This window comes from Rousettus aegyptiacus, unplaced genomic scaffold, assembly GCF_014176215.1.
Source record: "Rousettus aegyptiacus isolate mRouAeg1 unplaced genomic scaffold, mRouAeg1.p scaffold_m13_p_11, whole genome shotgun sequence".
NCBI classification, from domain to species: domain Eukaryota; kingdom Metazoa; phylum Chordata; class Mammalia; order Chiroptera; family Pteropodidae; genus Rousettus; species Rousettus aegyptiacus.
The window spans coordinates 81,016,547-81,036,571 of NW_023416286.1; the positions used below are offsets into that span (position 1 = coordinate 81,016,547).

The 20,025-nt window shown below is 34.2% G+C and overlaps 1 pseudogene; it reads right to left on the reverse strand.

Annotated features, from left to right (window-relative positions):
• Positions 1-19,472: 19,472 nt before the first annotated feature.
• Positions 19,473-19,591, reverse strand: LOC118609820 (annotated as a pseudogene).
• Positions 19,592-20,025: the final 434 nt, after the last annotated feature.

The following is a 20,025-nucleotide window of genomic DNA, read 5'->3' on the forward strand; positions in this document are numbered from 1 at the left end:
CTGGAATATTGATGGCACAGAAGGGAGCCTTTTTGATTAAATTAAAATAAAACGTCATTGGACATATACAGTTCTAATTAAAAGATGTTTCAAAGACAAAAGGGTTCTAAAAGAGAGCCTGGAGATATTTATTCTTGGACAAAGATTTTGATTGGTAAATCACAAGTTATTTTGCGCAAGAATGCTCCATCTAATAAAAATCTCTACTCTAAAACATTAACCGTAAAAATTCCCTTCTAACTACTTATTCCAAGTTAGATGAGATTTCCGAGTAGTGAATATGAAAACTGCAAAAGTTTTCATCATCTGTCCTGGTTTATAGGATGGAACATGAGATTTGTGTAATAAATATAAATTAATCCCACATTATTTCCACGTAGGTATCTTGGCTTTGCTAACAATGTTTAAACAGCAAATTCAGAGTTTATTTAAAAACCCTAAGCAGTGTTTCATGTTGAGTTAGTCGTCGGTTTAAAGGTGTGAATGTTATTTTCCTGAAGGGTCCTCTGACACTGCAACTGTTCTCTTTATCACTCTCGCCAGTGCCTGTGCACGCCAGAAACTAATTTCTTTAATTTATTTCTAAATCCACATTAGAGACATTATCTCACTAAGCTCCCCAAATCCCTATTATATTTATATTACTGACGAGGTAAGTAACACAGCGAGCACTAAAGGACTTTTCCAAGGTTATATGTATAATACGGTGCAGGGACCATCCCCCACGTCTTCAGATGCCTGGTTTAGCAATTCTATCTCTCAGTTTTGCTATAGTTATTTTGCCCAAAGGAAAAGGTGTCCTTTTATAACAGACACCTAAACTTTTCCCAGGAGGGGAAACAGTTTAATAGCATCATTTTTTAAAATACTGGTGCTTTCAAATACAACCTTCTCCATATCCTCCAGGAGAATACATTATCAAATGTCTAATCTTTCTCTCCTGCCATCAATCATTCTTCTGACCCTCAGCCTTTGATCCCATTTTCAACAAAATAATGATCTATTCTAAACAAAATAACTACAAAATTCCTTTTGATCCAGTTAGTCATTATATACTATATTGCTTCTCTCTATCTTTCGAAAAAACAAAGGAACATGTAATTTAAGTGTACAGTATATATGTTTATCACTCTCTTACTTCTTTGACATCTTGCTGTATTAGAATAGCTCCCTAACTTAAATTTGAAATCTATATTTTGGAAGCTACTATTAACCTCTTAATAATCAGCATCAATAGCTTCTATCCATTTTCACCTCTTTTCTTCCTTTTATTCTACTTACGTCTTGTTTCCTGCACTCTCTTCTTCATTATTTCCTTCTCTTCCCTCATTCTACTTATTTCTCTCTTGAATGACTGTGTGTAAGTTTGTAAGCATGAATGATACTTGTATACAATGAAAATAAAGTATTTAAATACACTACAAAAATATCAAATATCCCTCCTCCTAAAGTCTCCTGTCTCAGAGAATCATGTTCGACCATTTATATTAATATTTGTCAGATAGGTATGACCAAAATTTTAGATAATATAATTAACTTCTATTAATTTTCGTGATATATTATTTAGTCCTGTCTGGAAAACAAAGCTCATTCTAGGTATTCCAGAGAAAGTATTGACTATATAGAATTGGAAGGACACTTGGTTTTGGTCTGGTATGTAAGGAGTTTGTAACATGTGATCCCCATGCACACAAGAAGGAAAAAAGATGAACGAACTCAAAATATACAACTGTTCTTGTGTCCATAAGAGAACTGAGGTCAGGGCAAACTCCTGTCCCCAAGGTTGGAGAGATGGATAGGAGTATGGAGAAGCAGAACCTACCAAAGGTTTCTGTTTTCTGGAATCAAGGACCAGAGAAAGAACAGCTCAACTGTAATTGCTGGAGTCTCTGTGTGGACATGTTCGAGATTTAGAATCTCCAGGAATTCTCACTTTTAAAAGGCTCCCCCACTTTACATTGGCAGCCAGCCCAAGCCTCTGTGTCTGCTCAAGTGCAAGACATCAGAGCAAACCCCCACAGGTACCCCCCACTACCATGCGTGTGTTTGCGGCTAACACCTTCAGCTCTGCATCTACATATTACTGGCTTGACTCCTGTCACTAGCCACCATTGCCACATGCATGCCAAGAGCCTGCAGCTACAGAAGTGTACGCATCTAGCCAGGGCCCTCACAGCTGCTTGTGGGTCTGGATTTGGCCTTATCTCCAGTCGCTGGTCTACACAACTGGGCTCACCTGCAAACAGCCCCCAACACTACAAAGGTATCTGCAGCTGGCTTTCGATAGCTAAGCGTGTGCACATTACTACCTCTGGCCACCATCACTGCCTATCCTGACCCCAGACCTTGGACCTAAGGGTGCCATCGAGGACCCAAACAGCTCTTACAGCCACTGTGGACCTCTTGCAATGCTTGTCAAGGGCTTGCAGTTATCAATGCAATTGATGAAATTCCAATAAAGTCTTTAGTTTAATAATATTACACCAATGTTGATTTCTGAGTTTTGATAAATGCACATGGTTATATAAGATGTTAGCATGGTAGCTAGGTAACGAGTACATCATCTTCCTAACTTTTCTCTAAATCTAAAATTTTTCAAAAAAAAATTATTAACACTCCCCCCACCCCCAACAACAATAATAAGACTCCAGAGACAACAAAATATAACTAGGGAAACAAAGCCAACAGAGGAAAGTTTAGTCTTTTAAAGTACAGCCACAACAATCAAGAAACACGTCCTCTTAGAGAGATAAACATAAAAACTCACACTAAAATCTCTTTAACTCAGTTCTTTTAGCTCAATACTTTCTGTCTCACTTACAACAACAGCGACAACAACAACAACAACAACAAAAACTACAAGGCATACTAACAGACGAAATACATAGTTTGAAGAAATGGTGTGAATATCTGCTATATAAGAAAACTATGCAAAAATATGTTGCTAAGGCTAGAAAAAAAGGATAGAGAGAAATGAGCCTCAAGAGGATTTCTAAAAAGGAAACGAGATAATATAAGAATTCAGACGCTGCTTATATTCCCAAATAGAAATCAACGACAAATGCTGCCCTATAGTAAATGTTTTTGCAATTATTATTTGAAGAAGCATTGAGAGTTTTAACCAGTGCAGCTAGACAAAGGCAACTGTAGAGATAATGATTGGAATGGAAAAGTTATACAGCTCTGTGACACTGAACAAATTGAATTTTGATGGAACTCAAAAAATACATGAAGAAATGATTGCAAATGATAACAGAGTTTAGTTAAATGGTAGGGTATAACATCCATAGAAAAGTATTGACCTCAGTCCTTGGTTTTATTGTTAATAGTTATATTTGTATCTTCATATATTATAATCTTCGTATATTACAATAGTCAATTTAAGAAAATAGAAGAAAACAACAATACCACCAGAAAAATAAGAGATTTATACCAGAAGAAATAAAAGAGAAAATCAAACCTAGACTAGAAATGGTGAATGACCAACAAGAAAGTACATTATATGACCTGGAGAAAATGCAGGAAAGGTGAAAACGGCATGCTAAAAATTAATACAGAAGAGACGAAAGGATGACAGATATCTTTGAAGAAGTTTACTATGAGAAAGACCCTGTAATTCTAGAAAGTGAAGAGAAAGCAGCCCTGAAAGTACTGAGAAGAAATAAATCACTTGGAGTGGAATGTATAGCAACAGAATTAATCCAAGCCACAGAGATCGAATCTGTCAAAATCCTAACAAGAATATGTTAACAGACATGGAAAAAGAAACGACAGCGACAGACTGGAACTGTTCAATGTACAACCCAACCTTCAAGTAAGGAGATGCCAAGGAGTGTCGATACAAGAGAACCATTGCTCTAACTTCCCACACAAGTAAAGTGATTCTCAAGCTGACGCAACAAAGGCATCTAGGTTATATGAAGCAAGAAATGCCAGATGTTCAAGCTGGATTTAGCGACAAAAGAGGCACTTGAGATCAAACTGCAAACATTCATTGAATACTGAAGTGCTCTAAAAAATTTCAGAATAAGTGTGGTCATGTTTCATAAACTATGGTACAGACTCTGACTGCATGGATCATGAAAAGCTATGGGTTGCTTTGAAAGAAATGAGTTTGCCTCAGCACTTGACTGTCCTGATGTGTAAGCTGTCTTGTGGACAGAAAGCCACTGCCAGGGCAGACTATGGGGAGACAGAATGGTTTCCTACAGGTAGAAGTGCCAGACAAGGGTGCATTTTATCTCCCTATTTGCTTAATCTGTATGCATAAACTATGAAACAAGTGGGCTAGACTAAGAGGAAGGAAGAGTGAACACTGGTGGGAGAACTATCAATAACTTACGGCGTGCGGATGGCACTATCTTACTGGCAGAGGCGGCAATGATTTGAAACATGTGATGAAAGTGAAAGAAGGAAATGCCAAAGCACAACTGCATTCGAAGACCAAGAAGACGAAAATCATGACTACGGATACAACTTTAACATAGGCAATAAAGACATTAAAATTGTTGAAGATTTTGCTTACCTTGGTTCAGTCATTAATTTAAATGGAGACTGAAATCGAGAAATGAAGAGAAGGAGAAGGCTGAGACTCAGAGGGGAGGCGATAGAAGAATTAGGAAGGATCACCAAGAGCGAAGACCAAGGCGAAGATCATTCACACCCTAAAATTCCTAATTGCTATGTATTGATGCAAAAGTTGGAAAGTATGAATAGGCTGATAGGGAAAAAAAAAACTGATTCATTTGAAATATGGTATTAGAGGAGTGTTCTTCAGATATCCTGGGCAACAGAAAGATGAGCAACTGGATCCTGGAGCAAATTAAACCTGAAACATCGCTGGAGGCAAAACTGACAAGACTGAAGCTGTCTTACCTCAGGCATATGTGAGAAGGCGGGGTTCTCTGGAAAGACAATGATGCAGGGGAAAAATAGAAGGCAGCAGGAAAGAGGAAATGCAAATCTGTCAGGGATTGACTCCACAAAAAAAGCCATGGGTGTGAGTCTACAGGAGCTGAGCTAGACGGGACACTGTGGACATCGCTCGTTCACAGAGTATCCAGAGTCAGAGCCCACTCAATGGCAGGTAGCATGCAGTTATAGGCATAGTTAGAAAAATATGTATCTTTCATACATTGTGTATGTCTACATAGGTGGGTAAAGCAAATCAATAAATTTATTAATGCTATCCAGAACCAAGACATGAGTGTAACAGAAAAGAAAAAAAAAAAAGTATAAAATAAAATAATTTAACTAAATCCCTTAAGTTTAAAATATCATTAGAGATTAGTAGTCTTTTCAAAAATAAATGTTTAGTTTTCCCCTGTAAAGACCAAGGAGCAGTAATAGCTCAGTAGAAAATATCATGACTAATGTCTAGATACGGTCTCTAGATATATTTCCCTCTTAAAGGAACCAAAGCTCCTTTAAAAAATGACAAATACTGGGTCTTGTCAGGATGCATGAAAAGACACTGGAATATCTTGTGCCACAAAGGAAGTAACCTTTCAAGGATAGACTGAAGGTGGCCAAAGAAGGGGTAATTTGAACATTAAAAAATATAACTAAAGTTGATTCGGGCAGATTAAATATATAAAATTCAATTTTACCATGGGCAACAACTAGGTCGTCAATATTGTAATAAAAGTATCACACAGAGGGAAACAATTAAAAGTTTATCTTGTCTTTTTTGAAATAACAGTATGTCTGGATAACAAGACAGCCCTGGATGATGAGAAATTCTTCTCCATGGAAGTCCAGCTAATAATTGTGGGAAAAAAAAAAAAAAACATAATTTTGGAATTTCTAATGAAAAACTAATTCAAGCAAAGCTTTTTTAATGTGTAACTATTTTATAAATGCTTACAGAAAACTTTAGAAATCCAATAATCAAGCTTAATGTCACTAAGAGTGAGACGATCAATTATTATCTGGGATGTGACAAAATGTGAAGTACACAGCACAACTTCTAAAGTGTTTCTAACCAAAATATTTAAACCAAAATCTAATCAAACCACTAAACATGTAAGTTTGAAATCTTACTCCCAAGGATGTCTTAAGTAGAATCACTCGTTAAAAATAACATCACAAAGAGTCAATCAGATAATTATTTGAAATCCTGATTCAAACAAAAAAAATGCAAAAGTTTATTTTGCAACCATTAGGAAATTTAATATAGATAGCAAATGATCCCAAGAAATTATTTTGAATTTTCATATGGGTGATGACGGCATTACTGCTACATAATAAAATAGGCATATTTTAATGGTATAAACTGATATAAAAAGCAATGGCATGAAGAAGGAGATCTGCTCTAAAATATTTCAGCACTAAAAAGCTAATAAATATAAAAAGGGTAGATGAAATTAAACAAATTACTGATAGTTGATTAATTTGGGCAATGAGTCTTTAGTGGTTCATTCCATTCTTTCTACTTTGGTATTGCGTGTTTGTAATATTTCATAGTTAATAAATAAATTAAAATTAGATAAATATATAGATAGATAAATGCTAAAAGAACAAATTTGCAGAGAGCAGAACAAAGGGTTGTAGTTCAAATTAAGCTCTGAGAAAACAAATACAGAAAAAGACCAATGCCAGGAATTTTTAAGCTTACAGTCAACTAAAAAAAAAAAAAAAGGCAATAAAAAATCTAAAGCAAGACAAAAGGAAAATTTAGTAATGCAATATAATTACCTCACCCCTAGACTTCCCATGCTGAAACACAGTAGCGATGATCATTTCCAACAGATTAGGAAAGTACAGAGCTGCTTTCCAAACAAGCTGGATGTTTCTCTTACCTAGGATCCAGGTGCTGCAAGATGGATCCTGAAGTATTTCCAGATATCACCAGGGGATGAGAGGAAAACAAAAATGTACGGTCATGCACCACTTAACAATAGGGATGTGTTCTGAAAACTGCATCCTCAGGCAATTTCATTATTGTGTGAACATCACAGAGCACTATTACACAAACCCAGATGTCCTAGCCTACTACACACTGAGGCTCCATGGTCTATAGCCTATTGCTCTATAGGGGTGAAAAAATAATTTCCCTTTTACACTTCTGGATTCTTGACTGAGACCTCCTTGTAATAAAGGGCAGATTAACAGGAAAAAAAAAAAATCTAACAAAAGTTTAATAATATGAATACCTCCTGCATACTGGGAGATACCAAGAAAACTGAATAACTCCCCAAACTGGCTGAAATGCCACCTTCAGCTGCAGGCAAAAGATGTTGGAGGTTGGGGAGTGAGTCATGGGAGGTTATCAGGAAAAGCAAAGTGAACAAGAGTAAGGTTGTTATGTAGGCAGATTTAAGTTACTGTTTTCTGCATTGAGGACTTTCTAGAGATAAGGTCATACTCCTCTTCCTGCTACAGCCAGGGACATGCCCTTACACAAAGAGATTTCCCTTACAGATGTAAATGACTTTTACAATGGGTAACTTCTCCTTGGTTTTTGTAAATTCTATTATGTCTGCTGTTTCTTAAAATTAAGGGGCCTAAAATAATCTTTATGTCAAGTAGATACATTTTGGAGTGACAGATTCTGTTCCCCTATAGCTCCTACGCTATGAACCTGTACAGCATGTTACTTAAGTTAATACTGTAGCAATTATAACACAATGGTATTTGCGTAATGTGTTACCCTATGACATTAACATGGCTAAGATATCCATAGCCAACAGGAATTTTCAGCTCCATTGTCATCACATGTGATCCATTGTTCAGCAAAGCACTGTTGTGCAGCACATGACTGTACAGGAAAATCAATAACTCCAACTCCACTGCAAGTCCTAGGATGAATTCTTATGTATAGGCCATGGAAATTAGAGCTACAGAGAGGAAAAATAGTTGAGAATTCTAATATCATAATTTTGTGACCAAATATCTGGACCCTTCTGCATCTGGTCTCTGACTCTACTCAAGAAACTAAGCCATTTTGCTGTTTAAACTCTGACTCTGTCCACCTGACAAATTGCATTCTTCGCATTTCACTACCAAACTTGTTTTATGAGTTCATTTTGCAGACTTTAAGGGAAACTGAGGCATCGTCTCTGCCTTGTGATCCCGCCTTCCCTGCTGACCATGTCTCATGACTCCACCTGCTGACCATGAGTCAACCAGACATACCTGTTGTTCTTATCTCACAGCCTCACTGCTGACCACTGAGTCAGCAGACTCCTGAAAATTCAGTTACCTCCAAAATCGGAAAATGAATGATGCAAGTGTATGGTCTTGATTGCCTAGCAACTCATCTCTTTGATCAGCATCTCCTTAAAACTCTCACCTTTAAAACCCTTGCATTATTTTTCCCACCTTAGAACATGTCTTTAGTTCATGTTAAAGTCTACATTCTCTGATTTGTAAATCGCATCACAATGAAACTCTCTTTTGTCCCTCAGAAGAGTCTTGTAGAACTTTCGTTTTACATAATGTAACTGGAGTCAGATTCACAATGGTGCCCCTACTTAAAATGATAACTTCTTCAGGGGACCTTGAATCTACGTGCCTCAAGATCCAGAAACTAGAAGACCTGTACAACTCAACTGTCACACAGCGATTCACCTTCCCATAGTCAGCAGAAAAGACTCCTTCCCTTAATCTTATGAGGACCGAATTTCTCCAAAGATACAATGAAAAAAAACATTCATTTTTTATACCAACTAACAACGTAATTTAAAAAAATGTGTGTACACACACACACACACACACACACACACACACATCAATGACTTCCATCCGAGAATCCTTTGTCATTCCTTTGACACACAAAAGGTAGAACTGAAGGACCACTAGATCAAGAGAGAATAAAGGGTGACATTCTCAGCACACCAGACGGGAGCCGAGCAGGGAGTGGTGGAGCATCGAGACAGACGTGGACGCTGCAGGTCCCTAAGGACTTGAGTTGGTGTCTTCTCATCAGGGAAGTATCACAACTCTATAATGGGTGTGAAGAGAAACTTCACTGACAAGATATCCTACATGTCAATTCAATTCAAACTGCTTCAGAGATATACATGGTGACAGTCTTTCTTCCTTTAGTTTTTCTATTTTCAGCAATATTATTTTGTCCTTTCTCCCACCCCCAGCTTGATTGGGATATAACTGACAAAATTGTAAGATAGTTAAAGGGTACAATGTGATGAGTTTATATAATTATACCTTGTGGAAGGATTTTCCCCATTGAGTTAATTAACATATGTATGTTGATATTCTTAAAGGCCTAATTAATTGTAGTTGTCATATTTCCTAGGTACAGTCTTACGATTTTAAGTATGCTCTATTGCTTAAGCATCATCCTCACCAGGGGGTGTTTTAGAAATAATGGTTTTGGTCTCACTATAAAACTATTAAATCAAATAAAATTTAGGAACATTTCCAGATAGGTTGTGTATACAATAAAATTTGGGAAGTGCTGGTAGAACATCTATGAAGTTAGGAACTACATTATTCACTGTAAAACACTTTACCAATTCCTTTAAGCTAAATAAATTAAACATAGCTATACCTCTCAAATACAGCATTACACCTGAATTATAAATATACTGCATTATAAATAACTTGCACCCTATTTTTAATTTAAGATCTTCAGGTTTTAACTAACATGTAATGAAAGAAGTCCCAGTGTAAAGTAACATTTGATTTGGAGGTCCAGGATTCAAATGAGATCTTTAAATTGAAATCCTAAATATTTTACCATATATTATTATTATTTATCTATATACTGTAACTTCCACATAAATATGCTACTATAATCAAATTCTACATTTAAGAAAAGCAAATACTGATTTTCAACTGCAAAAGAGAGTGAGAACAAGAGCGAGAGAAAACAGGAAATTAAACATTTCGGGAAAATCAAATGAATTTCAATATCAAAATTTCTGAAAATTTAACTTTAAAACAATAGTCTCAAGATATTAAAATTTTAAATGTTATAATGTATCTTACAGCCATAAAAATAAGAAAACTAGTTATTTTGTAGTAGAAATAATCAGATTTTGAAATTTTAATAAATTGTTTTCCAAAATTTGGGAGATTTTCAATTCATGGACTTAATAGCATTATGAACATATATGAAAATGAAAATTTTAATTTGAGGACAGAAATAGAGTATCTTTCAAAATGCAGGAAAATAATGGGAAATGTGAATTAAAAAATATTAGATTATCCAAAATTTCTCTTATCCTTCTTAAAAGAATTACAAAGGGAGATGAATGAGGTATCCGAGATAAAAAAATTAAATATCAGCTTGTTATTAAATATCTCTGTATCTATGAGTCTGTTTATGTCTTGTTTGTTAACTTTTTCCTTTAGATTTCACATATAAGTGAGATCACATGGTATTTTTCTTTCTTTCTTTGACTTATTTCATTTAGCATACTACCCTCTAGGTCCATCCATGTTATTGCAAATGGTAAGATTTCATTTGGGAAAGAGGTTGGGAAGCTAGGTGAAAAAGGTAGAAGGATTAAGAAATACAAATTGGTAGTTATAAGATAGTCACAAGGATGTGAAGTACAGCATAGGAAATATAGTCAATAATATTTTATTAACTATGTATACTGACAGGTGGGTACTAAAGAAGGAATCACTTTGTAAACTATATAATTGTCTAAGCACTATGCAATATAGCTGAAACTGATATAAAATAATATTAAAGATCAACTCTAATTAAAAAAAATAAAAATAAAATAATAAAATAAAATAAATAAAATTGTAAAAGACAATGTTACAAAACAGAAGAAAAAATCTAATCTAAAACAGCAACACGTATAGAAATGTTTTCAGGGAGAAAACAATAGTTACCTACAAAGAAAAAAAAAATCCAATTGGCAATAAAATTTTCAAAGCAATACTGGACATGAAAAGAATATATCAATACAAATTATCTTTCAAACAATAAAGGCTAACATTGTTTTTTAAAACAAATAAGATTTATTGGAGTGATATAAGTGGGTCATAGAACTAAAATCAGTACAGTTGACTAGGTTTAGAAATTGAAAAAAAAAAAACAGAGATTTCACAGACTACACTGCAGAGAACATTTGATTGGAAGTTTCCATTACTACTGGTATAGCCATGGACAGATATAAAAAGGGAGTTCTGTCATTTCCTCCTTTTTTCTCTTTTCTTCCTTGTTTCTCCTTGCCCCTTCTTCAGCTTCAATACCTTAAAAACAATGCAACATATGGATGGAACTTCTGATGCTTAATATATTAACTGTTGGTGGCTGAAGGGAAGGGAAATCCTTCCTGTTATGATCCCACAGGTATGATGCAACAATGCATGACACTAACATTATGAAACCTGAAAAATTACCCAAAATACCAAGACTTGCCCTACCTTTTATCACGTGATGTTGGGCTACAATGCAGGACCCCAGGAACCCCTGATTTCTTTACATGTGTCCTCATAACCTCAGGGTATGAAAAATTGTTGTTCCTCTTTAATCATCAGGATTAGTCATCTCAGAGGGTAATATAACTGCACAGTTTGCCATTAGGATCCCAAAATAGACAGTTGGCATGTTCAATTTCCAACAATGGCGTGACCAGTACTGTAATCTATAGTGAAAGTATTTCTGTTTGGGCTTCTAATATCATGGTATCAGCAGACCCCAGAATCACAGGAAAGAATGGCAAAAATTTACTAGTGGTTAATAAGGTAACTGAGCTCACATCTACAACATATAATTAGTGTTTGCCTGAGTCTCTAAAACCAAAATGTGTACCCATGCTGAAAAGAAATAATTTGAAAGTTTAGGGCACTGCAGATGTGAGAAAGGATATTTCTATGCCTTGTTTTTGCTCATATTTTTTGCTTGCATTGATCACAAATATATACCAAGATGCTGGACCCCTGTTTATTAGTCTATATACTATCAGTGCATCTTTTTCTCAAGGCTATTTATTACCTTTTCTCTATTAATTCTAGCCATAATACCAGAAAGGAGAGGTCATTATTTTAACTGTAGCCTACAACAAGGAGAAAACTTATCACTATTTGACCGCCACTAAAAGTTTTCATTATTAGCGATCCAGAAAAAAATTTAAAGCAGCGTGTACAAATGTATTAAACTCTAGGACGTCCCACAACCCTGCAACTTTACGTGAGACAATTAGCTTACGACTGGGCTATAAATATCTGCTTTGAAAAAAGCTAAAGGAGAAGTCGCCTATTTATATGAATGTGCTAGAGAATGTAAAGTACAAGTTACTAAGACATAAGGGTAACTCATTGTAGATACAACAAATTAGGCAAAAGATACATTTCTGTCACTGACCCTACATTCTTTGTTTTACTAGTTCACAGATTCAGCCTGGTCCAATGATGTCATTACAAAAACTTGACCATTTTAAAACTGTGGAAAATATTTAATAAAGTTTAGGAAGGTTGAGTTCAGGTTACCTCTACTCTAGTCTAATAGCTAATAATGAGTCTGTGCAAACAAGGTCATTGAATCTGAGAGTAGTAGACAGAAAGAAGAAAGACAAGTAGGAATGATGGGACAAGGGAGGAAAGATGAGAGTAAAGAAAAAAGAAGAAAATAATTAAGGAAAAAGGCAATAATGGAGAAAACAAGGAAGGAAAGGAGGGAGGGAGGGAGGAGAAACAACAGAAGAGAAAACAAAAGAAAAAAGAGAAGGTGGATAAAAAGAACCAATAAGAAATATAGAAAGGAAAGAAAGAAGAAAGAGAGTTAAAAAAGAAATTAGGAAATGCACTCTTATTTTCAATCAACTCTAAACAGATGAAGTAAGATGTCAAAATGAGTACTGATAAGCTTGTGGCTGTCATACCTTTATGGTTATTAATTGCTGTGCGACAAACTACTCCAAAACTTAGTTTAAAATAAAAACCATTATATTGTAGCTTGTGATTTGGGGGGTTATTTTACTCACCAGAAAATAGCATGATCATAATTTTAAGATTTTTTTTTTCCATTTCAACCCCACATATCACATTCAGGTAGACTTTTACTGTACAAATTATGATCTTGTGACTAATGGTAGAAATAGATCATTGTTTTATTTCTATTCACCATTGTTCTATTTCTATTGCTATAAGTAAATTTCGTAGTTAAAAGCAATATTGTGTGGAATACAATTACTGTGAAGAAAGCATTTAGTAAGTTCACAGGCAGTGGTTTTGGAGGATGCATTCTGGACTAAGAAGAAAATTCTTTAATCAGAATAATTGTTTATTCGAATGTGGACAAATCACTGCTCCTTCTATAATCAAAGGAATTCAATGGAATTAGCCTATTTAGAGTAAGCTGGTAATACCCCTGGCACACAAGGTTACATCAGAAGCAAACTAGTTCATAGAGTGCCTTCCCTTAATTAGAAAGAGATGCCTGTTTCTTCAAGACAGTTTACTTACATCTCATAGAAAATTGCCCTAATAAACTGATATATTCTTGAAATACATGTTATTAATGATATGGTGTAACTAACACTAAGCAGCTTTACCTGTGGACCTGATAGTAGCAGCTCTATGTATTGTCTTTCTCTTTCATGTTTTTATTTGTAAATATTAATATCATGTTTCCTTATTTTTTATTTAATAATACTCTAAGTTATTTTATTAGTAGTTAAATTATAATTTTATCTGTTTTGTAAAATAATGTAGGGTATATAGAAGAATACTGAATATCACTTGAAGACGGGAAAATTTCTGAAAAGATTGTGGATCTCTCCTAATTAAAGGTTGGATGTGTTTTCATAATGATACAATTATGTGTATTAAGCAAAAATAATTTTCATTGCTACTGTTTCTATTTTGAAGTTTAAGTATAAGGATGTGCATTGACTCTGAGCAATGAGATAGAATGTGACTATTATTGTGGCATTTTATTCTGTACTCCTTCCAGATGCATTCTTATGCCACAAAGGCTTAGAAGTTTGAAAACTGCTTTTTCTAAACATTCTAAATGCATATTGGGCTTTTATTGATTAGATAAGTAAAGCACAATTAATGCAGAGGGTATTTCCCTACTTCTTTTTGCAAATTTTCTGCTTGTTAGGTAGGATTTTGCAGACCTTTTCACTCTGTTCCACTGTTATAATGCTCATTACCCGTCTTCTATTTCCATGATAATGGTGGTAAAGGTGTGGCCTCTTGTTTTTACCTTTTGATCCTTTTATAGCTGCTGTGGTTAAAGAATTCTTAAATCAATACTTCTTGTGTCGGCCTGATAGGTGGTACCTTCCTTGACAGGTAATTATATATATATAATCTGATTTATTCATGAAATTCCCTCCTAGAGCCTTTATTATTTTCAATAACATTATAAATACATACTATTTAAAATAATTAAAGTTGATTTAATTATTGTTCTGAATTCAAAAATGAGGGAGTAGATAATATCCACTGTGCATTAAAATATATTAAATTGACTAGTCAATGACAGAAGGCAAATGATCCTTGTTATTTGTTAGTCTGCGGCAAAATATTTCATGAACTGTAATCTGTGTTTATTCTCAATGGCTGTCCATGTCGCTAAGAGGCTGAGCACTACTAGAATATTTTATAAACCTCAAAATGTAACTGTGTGTTGGCTGTTGCTTTTTACTTTTATCAAATTACTAGAGGCATAAGATTTACTGAGACTCATTGTAACAGGTGGCTATAAAGTAGCAGCCTTAGTCAGAGAGAAGACTGTAAGAATTTTCCAAGAGCTTCAGTCTAAGCCAGCCACACAAAAGGAGGCAGCCCAAAGCCAAACATCAAATATCACATGTCACCTTTCTACCTAAGCCTATAATTTTAGATGCCCTTAAGTTTACCATGAGTAAGAGAGAAGAAAGGGCTCAGCACAAAGGCACTGATAACAAAGCAGGAGTCAGTGTTTTGTGTGGACAAGGTTTTCATGTGTTTGCTTGCCTGTATAGCCAACCAAAAGAAAATATGTCCAAAGTCAAATCAGTGTCCAGGGACTTACACATTGCCAAAGAAAACACAACTCTGGCCTGAAAAGCACAGTAGTTGTTTGATTCCTAAGGCGAACCTCGGGCTTCAAACCTTACTAAATAGAAACACTGTGATAGCTGTATCATCCCAGACTTCTGCTGTTCCCGTAGAAAAGAAAGAGTAAGGAGTGGCTGTCCCAGAAAGTAAAATCGATGTCTCTGCAAGTAACACTCTACTGCCAAGGAAGGCACTTTTAAAGATTCCTGCCCAACAGTATAACTCCTACGAACTCGAGACTGCTGGGAGCGCCTCATTTTTCTGTTTTCCTAATGAAAATGTTTAGCATGCTTACTCTGTTCACACTGTACCATTCGATACTGGCTGTGAGGTGTTAAGATGTATAGATAGAGACACATAGATGTATATGATATAGATGAGAGAGATTAGAGAGAGAAAATAGAGATAAAGATCAAAATAGGTATTTTTTTCCCCATTAGATTATAGGTCACTAGACCACAAATAACTACATGTAAACTGATACATAGAACTTGGAACTTATCTTAGACCTAGATATGGATGTGACAATTATCAGACTTGATTTACTTCATTTGGGGGAGGGTTAAGTTGTACTGGAGATAACAATAAAAGTATTCACAGATATTTGGGGGGCACGAGCAGAGCTTGATCGCTGCTATGCTATATGCATGTCCTCTTTTTCTATTTTGTAAAAGTACCTCTGACTTTTAGGTAGTCTATGGTGACCAAGCTAGACAAGATATGATTTCTCTCATTGAAGCTAGAGGTGTCCATGTGATAAGTTCCTGACAATATGGCCGTGAACAAAAAATGATAGTTTTTAAAACATTATTGTGAGAATATAAGTGATATAGATTATATTTCCACCTCATTTTCATCAATGGTATACCAATACTTTCTTGTATTTACTTTAAATTCAAATATCCTTAAAATGTTTTCAATGCCCCCTCTTTCTAATTTAGAATAGTGACTGAAAGCGAGAAGAAAACAGTTAAACCTAAGGGAGACCACCCAATGAATACGACAACATTAGAGAGATTTTATTTTATTTTTGTCAGAGATGAGAGAAATTTAAAGAGAAAGAACAATTTGGAGAGGACTTATAGGAATGTATAGACTTTAACATCTATAGACCTGCTCATTAAATTAAGGTCTACATTTTGAAATGAAAGCATCTATCTTATATTCATGTTTCATTGATATACATATAATCTAGATAATTAGTTATAATTATCTAGAAAACTCATATATATTCTATTCTTTGTTCTTAATAGATGGAAAGGTAGAGGAATTTTTATGACAATATTATTTTAGGTCCTTAAAATACATACCTTTGAAGTTGCACATTTTTTGTAAAGGTGAATACATTTTTATGACTTTTTAAAATCTTATCTTGAAATGGCCATACTACCCAAAGCAATCTATAGATTCAGTGCAGATCCCAATCAAAATACCAATGGCACATTTCAGAGAGCCAGAACAAGTAATCCTAAAATGTACATGGAACCATAAAAGACCCCGAAAAGCCATGGCAATCTTGAGAAAGAACAAAGTTGGAGGTATCACACTACTTGATATCAAACTATACTATGAGGCTGCAGTATTCAAAACAGCATGGTATTGGCATAAAAACAGATAAATTGAATAATGGAACAAAATAGACAGCCCAGAAATAAATTCACACCTGCATGCTCATTTAATATATGACAAAAGAGGCAATAATATACAATAGGGTAAAGATAGTCTCTTCAAAAAATGATGTTGAGAAAATGGGACAGATATATGAAAAAAATGGAACTGGACCACCTTCTCACACCATATATAAGAATAAACTCAAAATGGATTAAACCTTTAAATGTAAGATCAGAAACCATAGAACTTCTAGAAGAAAACCTAAACAATAATCTCTCTGATATTGCTACTGGTAATTTCTTCTCAGACATTATCTCTTTGGGCGAAGGAAACAAAAGAAAAAATAAACAAATGGGACTAAATCAAACTAAAAAGTTTTTGCACATCAAAGGAAACCATCAACAAAATGAAAAGACAACTGACTGAATGGCAGAAGATATTTGCTTATGATACATCTGATAGGTTAATATCCAAAATATATAATGAACTCATACAACTCAATGACAAAAAACAAACAAACAAACAAACAAACAAACAAAAAAACAAAAAAAAAACCAATCCAATTAAAGAATGGACAAAAGGTCTGAATAGACACTTCTCCAAAGAGTAAATACAGATGGCCAATAGACATATGAAAAGATGCTCAAGGTGACTAATCATCAGAGAAATGTAAATTAAAACCATAATGATATTACCTCACACCTGACAGAATGGCTATCATACACTGTTGGTGGGATTGCAAATTGCTATGGCCATTCAGGAAAACAATCTAGATGTTCCTCCCACAAATTAGAAATGGATATATGTTTTGACTCAGCAATTGCACTTCTGGATATTTAACCAAAGAAAACCAAAGCAGTAATTCGTTAAGATCTGTGCACCCCTCTGTTCATGGCAGGACTATTTACAATAGCCAAGATATAGAAGCAACCCTAAATGCCCATCGACAGATGACTGGATAAAGAAGTTATGATTCACATATACAATGAAATATTACTCAGCTATAAAAAAAATGAAATCCTACCATTTGCAACAACATGGATGGACCTAGAGATTATTATGCTGAGTGAAATAAGTCAAATAGAGAAAGATAAATACCATATGATTTCACTTATATGGGTGCAGAATCTAAGGAATAAAAAGGACAAACTAATAGAAAACAGACTCACAAATATAGAGGACAATCTGGTGATGGCCAGAGGGGATCGGTATGGGGGCTGGGAGAAAGACGTGAAGGGTTGAATTAGTACAAATTAGTAGTTGATAGATGGTAATGGGGACAGGGAACACAGCATAGGGAATGCAGTCAGTGGTAATGTAATGGCCAGGTGTAGAGCCAGAGGGAAGATAATGTATCGGGGTATTGTTTCGTAAACCATATATTTAACCAATGTATTATATATTGAAACTAAAACTAAGATTAAAAAAAAATATTTTTAAAAAGCTAATGGAAACAAAAGTGTTATTACAAAAATGGGATAAGAAAGGTATTTTTAGTATCTTTCGAAGGTATTTTGAGTTTAGAGTAAACACAATGAGGTATTGCTATTGTTTTAATGAAGAACAGGATTGAAAATATAAGTGTGCTTCTGTCACTTAGCAGTTTCTCCTAACAGTGTCAAATGTAAATCTTGTAAAAAAAAGTGACTGATATTTATGATAGGAATTCTGCAAACTATTAACTGCTTTGTGTATATGTATAAGCTGTTAAAACTAATCTGTGGTAAAAGCCATAGTGTTAATAAATTTCCTGTGATAAAAGCCATAGTGTTAATAAATTTCCATATCTTAAAAGACAATGTTGGTAAATTTGTGGAGCCTTTTTAAAAATTTCAAACTAAGGATAGTTTTATCTTCTTATTGTTTTCTCTTTTCCTCTCTGTTCCCAAGCTCAGTCTACTTACTGTTTTACTTTTTCACAACTCACCTCTATTTCTGAAGATTTTCTAGTGAATGCATAAGGCCATATTACTACAAAAAATAATAAATAACTATAATAAAGTTAAAACGGAGGAGGTACGCTTTCTAAAACCAGAATAGTGAGCATGGCAATTGTACTAAATCTAACTTTCCTGTCATATTCTGGCAACTCAGAAATCCCGATAGAATATTTCTTTAAATATACTCTGATATTCATTGATTAATATGCATTTTGTTATGTAAAAGGATATGGATTAATGAAGTTTGTTCGCATCACAGTTAGATACTTCATGTATCCAAATATTTGTCTACAAAATATGTGTACAGAGACCTGCTAAAAACAAATTTGCAAAAAAATTTTGGCAAATGCTTGAGCATAATGAAAATGTATGCAATTTTTACATATTACCAAAATAATATAAACAAGTGTAAATATATATATATATATATATATATATATATATATATATATATATAGTGTAATACCAAAATTAAAAACAAGGTTCTGAAACTATCCCCCAACTCTCAGCTTATTTTGTAAAGGAAAACTTTATCTTTGGAGTATTCACTTCTTCAAGTGCTTACTCCGTGAGTATGTGTTATATGCATTTGTATCTAGTTCTTCATAAATGTGATTTTTACTGTCTATTGTCTTTTCATCTTTGGGAAATGCAAGTTTACCTCATTTGTGCTGACGTTAGTATCATTCACTTTCTATATTCATATTATTAACTTTAGTTAGCAGCTAATTCAATTCCATTGCTTAATTTAAATTGGCATATTTTTTAGATTGCCTGGTATCAAATCTTGTCTAAAACTCTTAAATTGTGTGTATGTGTATACACACACACACACATATATGCATACATACATATATGCAAGACTATATATATATATATATATATATATATATATAAATATATAAAGAATATATCTATTTGAGCAAGTTACATTATTATTTTAAATACCTACAGCACCTGGTATTCCTAGGTGGTCTCCCATCCAAGTACTAATCAGGCCTGACTCTGCTTAGCTTCTGAGATCAGATGAGATCGGTCATGTTCCAGGTGGCATGACCATTATTTTTTAATATTTTATTGAGGTATAATTGACATAATAAAATGAACAAAATAAATTGTACAAAATAGGAAAGTCTGTGTGTGTTAATGAAACAGCAAAATAATCAAAATAATTAACATATTTCCACTCAGAAAAGTCCTGTTTCCTTCATTATAAGTTAGTTTGCATTATATATATATATATATATATGGTTAGTTAGTTACTTAGTTAGTTAGTTAGTTAGTTAGAATTGCGTTCTATGCATCATTTTGTCTGGCTTCTCTCTTTGGCATAATTATTTTCAGTTTTCTTCATATTGTTTCATTAATCGGTAGCCATTATTTTATCTGGTAAATAACATTATACACACAGAGTTGCCAATGGCCATTTGGGTTATTTTTAGTTTTGACGATTACAAATAAAACTTCTCTGAATACTCAAGCACATATTCTTGTATGG